A 17,042-nucleotide genomic window follows, 5' to 3' on the forward strand; every position below is an offset into this window, starting at 1 on the left:
TATTTGTTATTTCCATCAAAGTAGTGTTTTTATTTCCCTCCATTTGATGCCTTTAAATGGTAGTAAAGGTGGAATAGCCTTTTCTATTAAGTAGTTTCATTTCTTCTTTTTTTTATTTAAAAAAAATTTCACACTTGCAGGAAAGTAACAAAAATGTACAATGAATAGTCATATATACCCTTTACTCGTGTTTGTCAATTGTTAACATTTTACCACATTTTTGCTCACTCTCTCATACATTATTGTTATTTTTTGGTGTATGGAACCATTCGAGAGTAAATAGCAGACACCATAACCCTCTATCTCAAAATCCTTTAGGATGTTCTCTTACATCACCTTGATAAAGTCATCAAAATCAGGAAATTTAATATTGATACAAAGCCTTTTCATTTTTAAGATGGAAAAATTGAATTGGTTTCTGTTGTTTTTGAACTGTAGTAATTTGTCTTATGAGCATAATCCTGAATTTAGGAAAAGTTGTTGAAAGTGAGTAAAGCAGATTTGTGTCTGCTCATTTCATTCCTGCAACTCCACTTTGTGCTCTGTCCTGGCTGACAGTGATCTTGCTTCCCTCCAAGTCCAATGTGAGTCCAGGGTGATGGCTCCACAGCTTTGATTTTATGGCATACTTCTGCTCAGAAATCATCACTCTCCACAGTCTGGTTTTGCTTTCATAAGAGATTAAGAAGATTAAGAAGAGCAAGACATCAGTAACACCTGATTTTAGATACACAAGTAAGTTGTTACTTTGAGGTTTAGTTTGTTTGTTCATCTGTTCATTTATCAACTATTTCTTGAGTGCCTTCTGTGTAAAAGCACTGTAGCAGGCTCCACAGAGAGAGGTTGAATGTCTGGATCCTTACCCTCAACATATTCCCAGTGTAATGGGGGAGATAGCTGTATAAACTGACAAGGGCAGTAGGTACAAAGGCCATTGGAGGCCCAAGGGAGAAAGGGTCTAAACTGGAAGATTTCACGGAAAGCTTCACTTCACTTGAGCTGAATCTTAAAAGAAGGATAAGTTACTTTCATTCATTTATCAGATATTTATTTAGCATCTGCTATGTGCTAGGCACTGGGAATATAGTGGTCAACACAGCACCTATCCTCAGAGCCTATAGTCTCTGCGGGAGATAGGAATTAAGTAAATACACATTAATCTAAAAGAATGCACTGTGCTAAGTGCCCTGGAGGAAAAAAACAGTAATAAGAGAGAATACAGGAAGGAGCATGTGGATAATGGGTGTTTGGGAAGTCCTTACTGGGCAAGTGACATGAAAACATTTTCTAATGAAAGTAATTTATGAACATGACAAAACATTCAAGTGGGGAAAAATATTACATGAAAAATAAGTCTCTTTCATATTTCCCCAAAATAACCACTGTTAAGGGTTTATTGCGTTTTTTTCTCAAGAAATGTTTTATGATCCATCTATATATATCTCTATCATCTGTCATCTATCTGTCAATCCCTATTAAAAATACACAGCTGAGGTCATGCTGTAGATTCTGTTCCATTACTATTAACTTGTTTTGAATAAGTTTTTGTATCAGTGCTTGTAGATCTATATCAAATCTACAACAACACCTTCATAGAATTGTATTACATGTCTCTACCATGATTTAGTGACCCATTCTCCTATTGATAAATATATGTCTTGGTGTACTTGTGTAAGTACATCTGACAAATTCCTAGTAGTGGAGTTCTGGATTAGGGTGTGTGCATGTATTGCTCAGAATTCTCTGTTGTAATCATTAGAATCACTGGATGATTTAGGAAAGGAGGAATTTTTATTTTTTAAAGGATCGTAGGTGGCTCACAGAATAGCTAGGAGGGCAAGAACTGGGTTTGGGGCCAAGAACAGTTTCAGAAATAATGCTGCAGAATGGGCCATTGCAGGCGAAGGCAGAATGCTGCAGATCACACTGCTGGCCCAGCTGGCGCAGGCCCTGGCTCGCTGCTCACTCTGCTGCCCTGGCTGCCTCATCTGTAACTGAGGCTTCCTGCCATCTCATTCACTGTCCGAGAGTTCCTTATAGGGAAGGGTGGGTGCTTGGTTGGTGATGATTGGTGAGGCTCAGTCGTCTGTTTATAAGGTGGGGGGGTTCCCCAGACATAGAAAGGAAGTATAGCTACTGGGCAGCCCCCAAAAGTGACAGATGGCTGGTCATACAGTGCATTTTACCTTTTGAGAGCTGTTGCCAAATTGCCCTCCAAAAAGATTGTACTAGTTTGTATTCCACCAAGAGAATATGAGAATGCCTTTCTCTTATAAACTCTCCTACTTTGGATATTCTTGCCAGTCTGGTAGGTGAAAGATGGGGAAAAGAAACACTTAAGCTGAGACCTGTATGATAAGTAGGAATTAGCCAGGAATTTGCCACCCTACTCCCTACCCCCAAGGGAAAGACTTTTCAGGCCCTGCAGTGCACGAGGGACCAGTATGGTCAAAGAACTGAAAGGCCAGAGTTTGCTGGATGGGTGAGGCAAGTGCAGTGGCTGGGGGGAGTGTTCCATGCTGGGGGCACAGCGGAAGAGGTAGAGGGATGAAGATGTACTGACGTTTAGGAGGGTGGGGCAGAGGCAAGGCTGGAAAGCTAGGCCGGAGAGAGTCCCGACGGTACAGGCTAAGTTGTTTGATTTTGTCCTGGAGGTTCCCGTCTACTCTTTTCAAGCCAGGGGATGATAGGATAAGATTCGCTTGTTAGAGCAGCCTGACAGCTGTCGGAAGGAGGATTGGCATGTGGGAAGTCTAGAGGCAGAGACAGAGATTACACCTGGCCAGAAATGTTTATGTGTGCATGGGTCCAGTGGCACAGGGATGGTCACGGTCGTCACAGAGAGCACTCAGAAACCAGCCAGCCATTAGGCCACATGCCGGATCTCTGACCATCCTCTCCTGTCTTCCTCAGTGCCAGTTCCTTCCTGGCTCTTGACCACAGTGTTGCAGTAACTCCTCCACCGGGGTCATCTTCCTTCCAGTCTGGCTTTAGACCCTTTTTCTTCTTCCTCCTCCACATGTACCTTAGGTGTTTGTGGCAATAGGCCCCTTGCCCCGCTCTGAACTGCCTTTCCCACCCCGCTGCTGCTGTGCTGCCTTCTTTCAGAAATGCGTTTCTGCCCGGAGCGCTCCTGCTCCTCATCCAAGGCCTAGCCCAGAGGCCGTTCCCTCGTGACTGCCCCAGGCTGTTAGCGAGTCCCTCTCCGGTGATTTGGTGTGCGGCTTGATTCCAGGATTGCAGCCGTGTCCAGACTCCACTCTCCCCAGCTCTTGTCCTTCCTGCCCCTACAAGAATCTGAGATCTCTGTCAGTAGAATCTGTCTCACTCCCAGAGTGTCACGGAGTCCTGTGTGACTCAGTGAATATTTGATGGTGAATTAATTTTCTGATTCTCTAACTTGCTTGTGCCAAAGCATGTGTAAAACCTAGTGTTAGAAACCTTAACTGCTCTTTATTGTTTGTGAACAGTTTACAGTACCCCTGGAGTAGAGTTGGTTTAGATTGTTCCATTTGTGTGGCTCCAGTTGAGCTGTAAGGGAACAGCACAAAGCACTGCATATGTGATAGGTCTTTTTTTTTTTTTTTTTTTGGCTGTACGCGGGCCTCTCACTGTCGCAGCCTCTCCCGTTGCGGAGCACAGACTCCGGACGCACAGGCTCAGCGGCCATGGCTCATGGGCCCAGCCGCTCCGCGGCAAGTGGGATCTTCCCGGACCGGGCACGAACCCGCGTCCCCTGCATTGGCAGGTGGACTCTCAACCACTGCGCCACCAGGGAAGCCCCTTTTTTTTTTAAAGCTTAGTATTATTTTAAATTTAAAGCATATTTGGAAGTGTCTCTGTGCCAGTGTCTGCTGGTGCCATCGCATTATTTTCAGTTAAAATTCTGTGCAAGGGATGCTATCATTACCTGCTTATTGATGAGAAACCTGAAACTTAGATTTACTAACCTGCCCATTGCTGCCCTGCCTGTAAGCAGCAAAGCTGGGATTTGTCTTTCAGCGCAAGCAAGCCTGAGCTCATCATAGCTGCTTTGATTTTATCATCTTACAGATATTCTTTCATTAAGCTATTAAGTTTTGCTCCTGAATACTAAAAATATTTATACAAATTCCCAAGGGGCATTTATTTGTTTGGCATATTTTCGACTGTTCTTTGTGTGGATTTTCTTTCCTGCGTATTAAAAACAGTATTTACTGAAACAGCTTTAAAGTATCAAAGGAAATTTTAAAAAATTATACACAATTCTACCATCCGAAGGCAATATGAATTTTATATTTCATTTCTTTCTGATCCAAGTCCGTTGTGAAGAGGCGCCTTTTATCGGAGAATGTGAAATAAAATACAGTTTTTGTGCTGTTCAGCTTTTGTCTTTGCCATTCTTTTAGTTTCTTTTGGCCATTGTTCACTTTTGAGCAGGGCTTGATACCTCTCCCTGCTGTGCGAGGTGTGCTGCGCTGCCTTTCCTCCTGATGGAGTTCTGGCTTCTGTGGAGGTGGTGGTGGTTTTTCTTTCTTCCCTTTTTTTTTTTTTGAGGGGATGGGGAGCTGGATATTGAGAGAACCCCAGAAGTGCCAAAATTTGGTGGTTTTGTTTTAATTCATGTGACTTATTTTGGGTGAGCTACAAACCAAACCTCCAGCTACAGATAAAATAGAAGGCCCTCCTAACTGAAATGTGCCCACAGAACGTTAACATTCCCTGTGGGATTGAGGCTTTCCGTAAGTGTGGTGTAAGTGAGAAAATGAATATTTCATGTAAATTCTCATGTTTTAGTGAAAGTAGGAGTTTTTTATTATAAGTAATAAAAATACAACTTTGTAATGAATCTTTTCTTTTTCGTGAGTGATTTGACAGTAAGAGCTGGAAGCTACAAATTACCTGTAAGACAAGGGTGTCTACATTTTGTCTACCCATGGGCCTGTATTGGCGACTAGCCAGGCGCCTGAAGGCTACTCTTAATTTATATCGAATAGAAGACACCTGTCTTGTCTTGTGCATCTCTAACATGCTGGCACAGCTCCTTGAGCACAGGGTCCAGGAGCCTCCTCGCTGAGGGCTTGCTTTCCCAAGGGTTTGCTTAAGAGAAGAGGGTATCAAACTCCTCGTGGTGTGGCCCTCCCTAAAACCTTTTTTGTGAACGGGGTGTTGGCCATAATGATAGCAGTGTTCGTCCAGCAGCTTGCCAGCTGCAGCGCCAGCAACTGTTGTGAGACACTTGACTGATTTAGTCTTTGCACCGCTGTGAAGTGGGTACTATCATCCCTGTCTTGAGGGTGAGGCAATTGAGGCTCAGAGAGGTATGCTGGGGTCACACAGCCTGGAGGTGAATGATCTGGCATGAGAGCCCTGGTCTCTGTGACTTTTCGCCCTTGGCTTTGTTATTGCTGTGAGTAGTGTGTGGCATGTGGTCCAGACGAAATGTGTTTTGGTCCATTCTCAGAAAAGAAGAAAGGACCCCTTAGGTTTCATTTAATTATTTATTTTTTAAGAAAATAATTTGTAAGAGACTGCAGGTGGTTGATTAGCGTGATTGTGGAAAACCAGGCAAGATTTTTGACTTTCCTTTAGTAAGAAAGGGAAAAGGGTTATAGTTTTTTTTTTATAGACAAAATACGGGTTCTTTTAATTCTCAGATTAATTAGCTTATTCTTTTAACTTGCCAGCTTTTCTTTATTAAGCAAACTGAAGTACTGTCAGGAGAAGCTTGGGGACCATCTTTTGCTGTTAGTTTGGCAGTGTTCCTTGTAGCTGCATTGGCAACATACATAAAATTTTTATTTTGCCCACTTATTCACATAGAGAATTAATATGAATGAAATTTAAAGCACGACATTCCTGGAAATGAGGCCCTTGGACAATTTAGGAATACTAACTTAAGGAATAAACATTGATATGCACCATTAGGGAAGACTTTGGGTCACTGCCAGGGCCGTCCAGGTAAAATTCTATCTCTAGATAAACTGGTTATACAATTTCCTAATTACTGGAATGTACCTCAAGTCCCAGTTTACAGAGCCCCCTAGCAATTAAAAAGATTCGGGACAGAGTAGTAAACATACCAGATGTCTCACCTTGTGGGCAAAGAAGCGTCTTAGAATTAAGTTGGAACTTAGGAACATCAGTAGGGAATTCAGACCTGCCATTTCTCCATATTTTTACACTAAAGTGCAACCTTTGTGCAGACATTTTGTTATCTCCACATGACTCGATTTGAAAGATTGTCCTGCGCTGTATCAAATCAGTGCACTATAAGATGGCAAGTATTTCTTCCACATTCATTTTCAATGCTGAAGTCAGATGTGAACTCAGCAGCACTGTATTTAGTTTATAGGTCCACGTAAAGCCTTCTCAGAGGGCACATGACCTTGTAGCTCTAGTGTTGCTGGAAATTCTTTTTCCTGACTAGTGTGGGCCAGGTGACTGTGCAGGCATTCTGTAAGCATGGGTCTCCATCAGGACTGGAGTGAGTCTTGTCCCCTGATCTCTGTGGGTCAAGGACTATGTGGTGGCGGGAACCCCATCCTGGTGGGAGCTTTGTCTGTACAGCCAGGGACCATCCGGAGCCGGCTTTTCTGTAACCAGCTGAGGTATTACCTAGAATGCTAGAGAAAGGGATGGAAGCCCTGGCTTCAGTCACAGCCCTGATTGACCAGAGCTAGTCATCACCTAACCTCTCTGAACCTCAAACCCCTCATTTCTAAAAAGAAGCTGATTTTTTTTTGACTTGAAGGTCACTGGGTTATTGGGATGCTGCCATGTCATGTGTGTGAACACGCTCTGTAAAGCACTATGTGCTTTTCCCCTGCATATGTTGTTGGAGTTGTTTTTAATTTTCTGAAGTAGGGTGGGATAGTGAAAAGAGCTGGGCTTTGTAGTCATACTGGGTTCAGATCTAAGTCCAACATTTATTAGTTGTTTGACTGTGAGTGTTGATTTCTCCTTCAGGAAAATGGAGGTTAGAGGATCTGTTCCATGGGTAATGTGTGAGGATTAAGTGAGATAACCACATGTAAAAATCTTTGTGTGTAGAACATCACTGATGTTTGATGCATGGTGTTCTGATAATTTTAGTGCTAACACATTCTGTGTGCAGTTCTGTGTACTGAGATTTTTCTGGCAGTTTTTCCTGCTTTGATTAATATATATAAGATGAATTTCAGAAGATTTAAAATGTGCGATGCATGGATGTTACATCTTAAAATTTGTACCACTATGGAATGCCAGGAATTAAGCAGCTGGGAACCAAAAGCCCATGAAAGTTGGGTTATGCATCTTGATTCCTGGTTGTTGCAATGGTGGTACTAAGCCAATAGATGGTGCCATTATGTTAGGAGATGAGAAAATATTTACTTCTGCAAGTCATCATGTTGTTTCAGGGAATGTAATAGAGCCAGTCCTTGCTGGTTCTTTATCTGTTCTAATTAGAGTAGACTTTGTTCTTGATTCTGTGTAGAAAGTATTAAATGTCTCGTAGGTAAAATAGTGAGATATTGAATTAATGTTAGGGTGCTCTTCCTCCTGTTTTTTCTGCTCTGACATTTCACCATGAAGTCTTTTGTGATTTGAGTTCAGTCCTTAGTCTATAACCAAATAAAAGCCCTTGCTAGGAGTACATTTCAGAACTTAAATGCAATGCGCACAGTTTTAAGTCCTTTGCTTTTTAAACCCCATTTCAGAGAGAGTGGGGTTAATTAGTTCATCTTTACCTGCTTTTGTTTCAGAATTGGCCCTACTACAAAAAGTGCCTTTACCTTCTCGTAACCTAGTGCTTGATGATCTTTTACTTTCTTGTTGGACAGACCAAGTGGAAAGTCATTTTATACATCAGAAGACTTTTCATGTGGAGGTCATGTAACTAGGGATTTGTTGGCAACCAGATCTGCCATTACTAGCTGTGTGTTTTTGGTTAGGTTCCTTTACCTCTCTGACCTTAGTTTTTTTTGTTTTGTTTTTTTGAATCTATAAAGTGGAGATAATGCCATCTAGTCCACAGAGGAATAAAGTGAAAAAATATATGTAACAGTGTTTTGCACATTTTTCCGGTAAATAGGATTTATTATTGTTTGCACAAGGCTCTATGGACAGATAAACCTTTACTTACAATTAAGACTAAGTGTGTTTTTATAAATTATTAAACTCTGTAGTCCTTTGTCCTAGAGGGTTCTAAGGGACAGGAAAACTTGGAAAAGGCCCGCAAAGGGATTAACTTGCAGTTTGGGAAGATATTTTGAAATGCGGGCCAGAGTAAAGGGTGCCTTTGAAAGACCTGTCAGCTCTAACTGCCTCGAACTCCTGCAGCGGGAGAGAAGTGTGTGCCCCGCGCTCTGCAGTGCTGAGTGAGAGCTAGTTTCCTGGTGGGGCCTGATGATTGTGGGAGCCTGATGATTACGAGAGGTAATTTTAAGGTAATTTTCATCCTCCATCTTATCCTTTACACATAGGGTTAGGTGATGACTCCTCTGTTTGAAGGAGAACAGTTTTCTGTCCTCATACCTTGTGGCATTTCATTAAAATACATTAATAAAACACAGCCTTTCACTTTTTAGGCCTGGATGCCCCAAATGTTAGTCTTTTCTTAAGAATAAGTGTTTATAACCTGTCAGGTCAATGAGACATTGCAGTTGCAATTATAAGAAAAATCCCTGTTCTCTTCGAGTGGTGTTTTACATTATTTACGTAGAGTAAAATTTAACTCCTTTTTGACTACATTACATTTAGAAAAGGAACTGCATTTTTTGAGAAATTAGTTTCTGAATGAAATGTTGTTGGATGCTTTAAAATCTATTTCTTAGCATATTAAATGGAATATATATATGTATGTATATTTTCATTGGGGATAAAATGACATTGAGGTACATTTGCTGATGAAAAGGAAGCATTCTTTCCCCTCACGAGGGGTTTAAATGTAATACTCAGTGCTTACTCAGGAGTGAAAACATCAAATTAAACTGCTTATGCTGACAAAGGGCAAATCTGGATTTCAGCAACCCATGCAAGATTGTCTGATTGCTTGGCCTGCCTCTCCTGGAAGCTTTTGGCCAAGACTTACAATGAAATGCATGCATACATTTGAACCATTTCAAGTCAGTGTCTGAGTTTTCCCAAGCTCTAAGAGGAGTTCCACTGCTCTCTAGTGGCTGAATGTGGTCCCCCGACACCAACATTCTTTTATTTTCATGAATCAGCTCTTCACACATTGGCAGTATTGGCCTCCAGAGCAGGCACCAACACCAGGAGACCAGACCTTGTAGACAGAAACAGACTGAAAAATGATCCCCATCCATGGGTCCGTGGAGAGCACCAAATTTTGTCCAGGATGAGTGGCCAGTTGACTAACAATGAGCAGTGTGAGTAAGCACTCTGTCAGGGAGAGCTGACACTGATGGATGAGAAAGTTCTTGGTGTTACTCTTTTATAGCTGCATACATCTTACACGTTGGCAGGCCACGGTGGCAAACAGGTCCTTGGGTGCTTAAAATGGACCACTTCTTAGCAGAAGGAGCAGCTCTTTTCCTGAAAAGATCTGGTTGAACTGATTTGGGGGAAAAGCAGTTAGAAATCCATTTCCTGCTGCCTCTCAGAACTTCATGACTTTGAGAGAAGAAATTTTAAAGACCTCCATTTCTGTTAAAGACCTGAGACTTGTTGAGAATGATTGTATAAAAGAGCCCCTGGAGGACGGGGACCTTGTGTTAGAGTATTTGTAACAGCTGACTTTTATTGAGCTTTTACTATGTGCCAGGCATTCTGTTTTACTTGTGCCATCTCATTCAGGTCTCAGCCGACCTATGAGGAAGACACATTCTATCATCTTCCCCTTTGTGCAGGGAGGCAGCCAGGGCAGTAGGGCTGCTGTCCTGTAGTTTCTGGGGCACCATTCACCTTGTGCTTGCTGTGGTGGTGCCGCCTGGAGCAGCTTGGCAGTCGTGCAGGGCTGGGAGGGCCTCAATGGTGTGCTGTGGGAAAACAGGCAGGAAGCTCAGCTGTGCCACATCTTTTGCATCCGTGTTCCAGAGCCTGCCGCTCAGTGGGCACCTGGGATGGTTGGTTTGAAAGAATGAGTGGAGAGTTGCCCTTCTGAAAGGTGCATGGGCTAAAGAGCCACAAGACCTAGATTTGAATCTTGTCTCCCCTTATTGCCTTTAAATCAGCTGAGCCTCAGTTTCCGTGTCTGTAAAATGAGGAAATACCTGCATCACATGAGTTAGGGTCTGGGACCGATAAGGTCCTAAGGGTAAATATTTTCCCTTCCCCAGTGTGAGAATTTGTGAGTCTAGACCTTATTAGAAAAAGCAGATTTCTACCTGCTGGCTTTCAGATCCTTCCTAGAGCTTGACTTAGAGCAGCATGTTTTAGAAAATTATTTGTCTTTTATAGTTTCTTCAGCATGTCTGATAAAATAGGTTCTAGAATTGCCAAGTTTGATTTCATACTTGAGTGAACCCTGACATGTATAAAAATAACACGTTTCATGTTTTAAAAAAATTCCCACTCTCCTTAAGCCATATTAATGGAGGCATTTTTTAAATATATAGAGCAAGTAAAAGCAATATCTTAGTAAAATTTTCTTGATACATTTCAAATTTTGTCCTGAGTTGGATTGTTCTCTCAGAAAAAGTTAGGATTCAAATTGAACTACTAATACTAATGCTGATAAACTAAAATCAGAAACACTCTCAGAGGATTTAGAAAATGGAGACTAATTTCACTGTTTTATTTTATTTTTTTTGAATGGGGCTATTTAAAAATAAATGCTTAGATACTTGAACAGCATTGCTAAATAGTGAATGGCATCTGTTTAATCATTTAAAACATTTAACTGAAATCCCAGTCTCATTTGAATTTCCAAGCAAAACAACACAAATTAACTGTATCCAGATGTGTGGAAATCATTCTGCTGTAATCTGAGCAAAAAGTAAGTTAGAAAGCATGCTTTTGGGGGTGGAGAGTTAAGAAAATAGAGCTGCTTCCATGCTTACTTGCTAATCTTAATTTCAAGCATTTGGCTCTGTAATTTAAGAGGCAGCACATGGAACAGAAGCAGTGTTGGACACTTTAAATTTAGGATGATTGGGGCTCACATTCCCAGATTTGCTAATCACTAGCTGTGTGATCTGGGCAAGTTCCTTATCTCCAAAATTCAGTGTTCCCTCCTGTGAAATGGGACTGCATTTACCTGCCATGTCTGAGGAGCAGACAAAACTCATGTGACTGTGCTTTGAAATTTCATAAAACACCACGTGGACTGTGTCTGTTGTGGTCTGTTTAGTAATTTGTTTGCCACATAGTATACTTCTGGATAAGTGAGATCTGGCTTGGTGCTGATATGCTCAAAGGACTTCATTGTTAAGATGATTTTATCTCTTTTTAAAAAATTTTGGTGCCTGTTCTAAGGAAGCCCTCCTAAGGACTGTGGTAGAGAGACATGGTGTGTTTATTTGTGATGATTGACTGCTGTTGTTCCTTGGGACTGTTGACGCATGCGTGGGTTGACCTTCAGGCCCCTGTGTACAGATTTCAGGACTAAGCTGCCTGCTGCTGCTGTTACACAGCAAGACTGTGACAGCTGGCAAGGTCTTGGTCTTTTGGCTTTTTTTGTTTTTAATCCCTTAACAAAGTTGAATTCTTATTTTCTCCAAGTGTATATCTTAAAAAATTGTAAGTAATGCATTGTCTTTGAAAAAAAATAAGAAAACACAAGTAAACAAAAGAGTGTAGCACCACCCAGAAATAAGCATAATTTTTAAAAATTTTCTTGCAGATGTGTATAATATGTATTATATAAACATATCTGTTAATTTTGCTTGGGAACATGTTTTTCCCTCAGTAAATATTGTATCATGGATATTGCCAAAAAATATTATATTTAATCACCATGTATATAGTATTTTTTAATTTTCCCTATCTCCTGATTGTTGGTGTTGGACCTTTACATTTACCTCCAGTTTTTGTTACTGTTGCTGTTGTTACTTTTGCTTTTTTCTAATCTAAACAGCGATCATAATGTCATTTGGGTACTTATCCATTTATTTCTTTAGAATATGTTTCTAGCAGAATTGCAGGTTTGGTGGGTGTGTATATAGCTTTATGCTTTCTGATTGATGTTTCTAAATTGTGTGTTAGAAAAGTTCTATCCATTTGTGCTTCTACAAGAATGTTAGATTGCCCTTTTTACTACATCTTTGTCAGCACTGGGTATTATTCTTTTTAATTTTTGCTAATCTAAAAGCCAAAAAATGGCTATTTAGTTTCAATTTATATTTCTTTGATTACTAGTGAACTTGAACAGTGTCTCTAAATGTGTATAGGCCTCTGCTTTTTTTCTTTTCTGTAAACTGCTGTGTCCTTTTCTCTGTTGGTGTATTGATGTTATTTATCTGTGAGCTCTTTTTACTTATTAATGCCCTGTGTGTTGCACATATTTCTCTGAGTTTCAGGGCTTATATTTTACATTGTTTACAGGTATTAGTCTTTTTTTTTTTTTTAAGCCAGTCGCTTATTATTAATAAGACAGATACTTCATTTTAAAAGCATGGCTGGTCACAACTACTGAGCCTGTGCGTCTGGAGCCTGTGCTCTGCAACGAGAGGCCGCGATAGTGAGAGGCCCACGCACCCCAATGAAGAGTGGCCCCTGCTTGCCACAACTACAGAAAGCCCTCGCACAGGAACGAAGACCCAACACAACAAAAATAAATAAATAAACTAAAAAACTCCTACCCCCAACATATAAAAAAAAAAGAAAAAAAGAAAAGCATGGTTGGAGATGTGACCCTTGTGGCGTTTATGCCTGAGCCCTCTTCTCCTGGAGGTCTGCAGTGTGGGTGCCCCATGGAGTCATCTTGAAGGTCTGAGGGTGAGTCAGGCCCTGGCAGTCAGAGATGGGGAGCAAGACCGTGCTTTCTGGGACTCACAGGGGCGTCTGTTGAATTCTTTTAATAAGCATCAAACCTGGACAGCCAGGGTAAGGCGGTGCCCACCCAGGTGGCTGCAGTGGATCAGGGGGTGCAGAGCAGTTTCTGTCCCTCGTGGATGAAAGAGGGCTGAGTTGCGTACCCTTCCCCCCATTCCTGTCTCTCCCCACAGCCTGCGTGCTGGGCGGTTTGGGAGTTGGTGGTTGAGCAGATGGGTGTGTGTGGATGGCGTGGGTGAGCTTGGGGAAGGACGGTGGGTGCAGAGGCAAGTCAGTGGGTAACTAGGTAGCCGTCACAGTGTCGTGCACACCCTCTCTCTAAACGCTGGTCACTGGATTGTACCTCGTATTGCTGTTTTGAAGAGCTTTGTTCTGAAAGCTGGCTTCTAGTGACTGTGGGTGGGCTGAAAAAGGCAGACTTGGTGGAGGTTGCTAAGGAGCAGCTACCTGGAAACTACTGATGAGACAGAGCTTTGGTAGAAAAATGCAGAAATGCAAGGAGGGCGTTTCATTCCTGTGATATCATAGAGTTCAGACCAGACTAGGACGTATAATAGGACATGGTTTTGTGGGTTTAAAGGCTTCTTTTCTTTCGAAAATTGACTTGCTTTACATTTGAGTTTGTCTTATATTCATCCCGGTGTGATAAATTAGGGAATAAATGTTCTTCTACACTTTATCAAGGCATTTATTGCTGTCACTCCTTCAGGGCCAGCTCCGTTTCCCCAGCTCCTCCATTTGAACCGTTGTACTCAAATCAGCCCAGCCTAATGTAGCAAATTCTATTTAGTGCTCACTGTGTGCCAGAGACTGCTAGGTATGGCGGATGCAGCTGTGAAGGGATGGACAGTTGGCAGAGATGAGAGTGATAAACTCTCATGGGGGTGTGGTGGTCAAGGAAGCCTTCTAGGAGGAAGTCATCTCGCAGTCGGGGTTGGATGGGTGCCTCGGAGTTCTGTGGACTGTCAAGGGGGCAGAGGGAATAGCACGTGCCAAGGTGGGATAGGCTTGAAATGGTCTGGGCATTTAGGAAATTCTTGTCAGTTTAGTGTTGATAGAGTGTCAAGTGTGTGTGTACATTGGGGAGGAGGAGGGGCTGAGCGAGCCAGAGACCTGGTCATGGAAGGTCATGTGTGTCTGCTCTGAACTATATTGTGGCCTGTAGAACTTTCTGTTTGAGAGAGTGACATAGGGTCACACCTGAGACAGGAATCCTGCCCGGTGCTTGTTAGTCCTGTAATCCTAGACAAGAAGCTTTATCACTTCACTGGGTTGCTGTGAGGATGACCAAATGACAACATATGATGTGTGGCCCACGGTGGGTGCCCAGACAGAATGCTCTTGTTCTTCCCTCTTGGCTTCCTTCTCTCTCCTATAAGGGAAATTGAGGGTAGGTCTCGTACCCCTTGCTCTTAGAGCTCGTCCTGCATTTGTGGAAAGCATATTCCCTCTGACATCCATTTCCTTCACCTGACACGCCCACTGTCTAAAGCAGAGCCCCCTATACCCGGTACACTGTCCCCTGGCTTTTCTGTTTGTTTAGTCCTTAATGGGAAACCAGGCCATTCTGACTGATTGTCTAAGGTGGCCTTGTTTTTGGAATAAAAAATCAGGGTAAATCCTTCAGAGGATTTTTGCCTTGTTTTGGGTATGAGAGTGCCAGGTTAATAGGTTGATGCTGAAATCATGGAATGTCTATGGACATTATTATTATTATGGTTTATGGGGAAAATGGGATATGATATTTAAACATTTTGTGAGTCAAATGGCTGCTCTATTACTATGGAATTTGATGATTTATTATATATAGTTTTAAGTGGCATTGAAATAAAATCTGGGAAACTTGAATTGAAATTATTTAAAAAGACCTGTCTCATTGAGTTTACCATCTTTTTTCTTTTTAATGGCAAACTCCTTGTTCCTTCCCCCGGTTGCATTGCCTTGAAATTATGTGAGGATTTGCATGTTGTTCTCTTGCCATTTTGGGCGTTTGCAGTCATATTTGAAATTCTGTCTTCTCTTTTCTAAGCAGCAGACACACATTCAGAGTTTCCTAGAAACCTGTTGACAAAGTCAATTGCACTCCATTTCCTAGCACTTCTGTGTACTTCTGAAAAGGGGGCGCCAAAGTCCTCCTTTCCTAAAAATGCTAGGAGCAGGAGCTAATTTGCAAGTGATTTAGAAATTGTTTTTAATGTTGAATTTCCCCTTTTTTTCAAGTTTATTTGGAGTCCACTTATCTTTGATCTCAGGGGAAGCAGAATCAGGCAGTTTAGCAAGCTCCTGTTTTCCTGAAAACATCTCAACTCTGTGCACGTGCATGTGTACACCTGCATGTATGTGTGTGTGTGTGTAAGTTGGTGTGTGTGTTTTGGGGGTGTGTGATGTAAATGGGGAAGCAGAAATACAGTGTAATAGGGATCCCTGTGTCCTTTCTATGTTTACCTCTCCTACACCTTCCACTCTAAAAAAAAAAAAAAATCACCGTGATGAGAAGCGTCACTACATTGATAGACACTTTTTGTTCTAAGAATTTAGATTTAGCATGTACTTCCACTTATGGAAATTTTTTCTGTGGTGGTGTTTCTCATGAAAAAAAGCTTTTGATAAAGGAAGAATTATTATATTAGGAGGGAAATAGTTTTCATTTCTTAAAGTATTAGGTGAAGCTAAGTAGAAGGAAATATATGTGCCTGGGAAAAATTAGAGTAAAATTAATTTCTTGTGAAACTGCGAAAGAAAGGATGGCCCAGGAGAAAATACAGGCTAGTAGTCTTTAGGGAAAGATGTCTTTAAGGTAAGTTGTGTTTCCCCTTTTACAGTAATTGATTACAGTTTTCCACAAAATTGTTAGCTCTTAGGTAAATAGCCGTCCTTCCCCTGTCCTTTTCTAATGTGTATTTCTGGCCTCTGGTGCGTTTACCCTTGGGCTCTTTGCAGAGACATTCTTGGACCAGGTTGGAAAAGAAGTATTTTTTTTCCTGAGGTTTCCTTATTTGCAATTTTCTTGTTTCTTCGTGACAGTTGTCCTCTGTTTTCCATACAAAACCAGCTCGTTTTTTACTACGAAGTCTGAGACTGGTTCTCACCAATGCCTTAAAACAGGTTACTTTCCCCCCTTGATCCCTGAAACTCAGAGTAAATGTGAGTCACAAAACATTGGTGAACTTTGACTCTATTTCCAGATTTTCCAGGACACATAAACTATGAAATTGCAAGGTTTGATTTTGGTGAATTTGTGTATATATATCTAGTTTTATTTGGGTACACTAGTTTTATATCTGTTTAATTTCTCTTTCCTTTCTAAGGGGCTTTTAATATCTCTTTAGGTTCCTTTTTTTTTTTTTTTTTTTTTTGTGGAGAAAAAATTGTGAGAGGGGGAAAATGGGGTTGCCTTTTGCTCCCAAAGCTTAAATGAATAGTCATTGCCCGTAATGCCGTCTATGCTCATAGCTTCCCCCTGCTTTAGATGCGATGTATCCAGTGCTGTGAAGGTAATGATCCTCAACCACAGCAATATTCCCTAACAGGAGTATCTGTCATATTCATTGGGATTACCATGTTCATTGATTTGTGTCTGTAAATCTGCTGTTTCTACCCTTTAAATTTGATCTATAATTGGACCTCCTTAAATGGTTCAGATAAGGTAGTCTGTATTTTCTCAATGCAGCGATGCTGTCAACTTCTCCTTTTTCATTATACATTCAGCAGACTTGATAAAATCAGCAGGACACCTCATTTGAAACTGTTTAATCGCTGCCTTTTTCCTTTGCTAAACCATTGAGGTGGTCAAGCGATGTACACAAATCATTTTAAATAGAAAATATGGTTTTCTCTGTGACCCAGCTAAATAGATAGTGTTATGCAAAACAAGTTAAAAAGTAATAAATGCCAAAAAAATCTTCTAATTGGAGTAAAAAATTGTGGGCAACTCTATCCTCTCTCCAAAAGTAGAGTATCCTAAAATATTGCCAGGACCCTGTAAAGACAAGATGATGGTTTTCTAAAGATTCTCTGGTTTCTGAACAAAACAAGTTTAAATTTTCATAGTGCTGAGCTGCCTTTTATATCCATTCAAAGGGAGCCCATACTTATTTGTAATGCCTTTACATCCTGCTTTTGTAGGG

At 41.2% G+C, this 17,042-nt stretch overlaps 1 protein-coding gene across 1 annotated transcript in view; it reads left to right on the forward strand.

Moving 5' to 3' along the window:
- Positions 1 to 17,042, forward strand: part of PSMB7 (proteasome 20S subunit beta 7) — a 59,484-nt gene that overhangs the window by 10,755 nt on the left and 31,687 nt on the right. The gene's annotated exons all lie outside the window — the stretch shown is intronic.

This window comes from Leucopleurus acutus (assembly GCF_964270905.1).
Source record: "Leucopleurus acutus genome assembly, chromosome: 7".
NCBI lineage: Eukaryota > Metazoa > Chordata > Mammalia > Artiodactyla > Delphinidae > Leucopleurus > Leucopleurus acutus.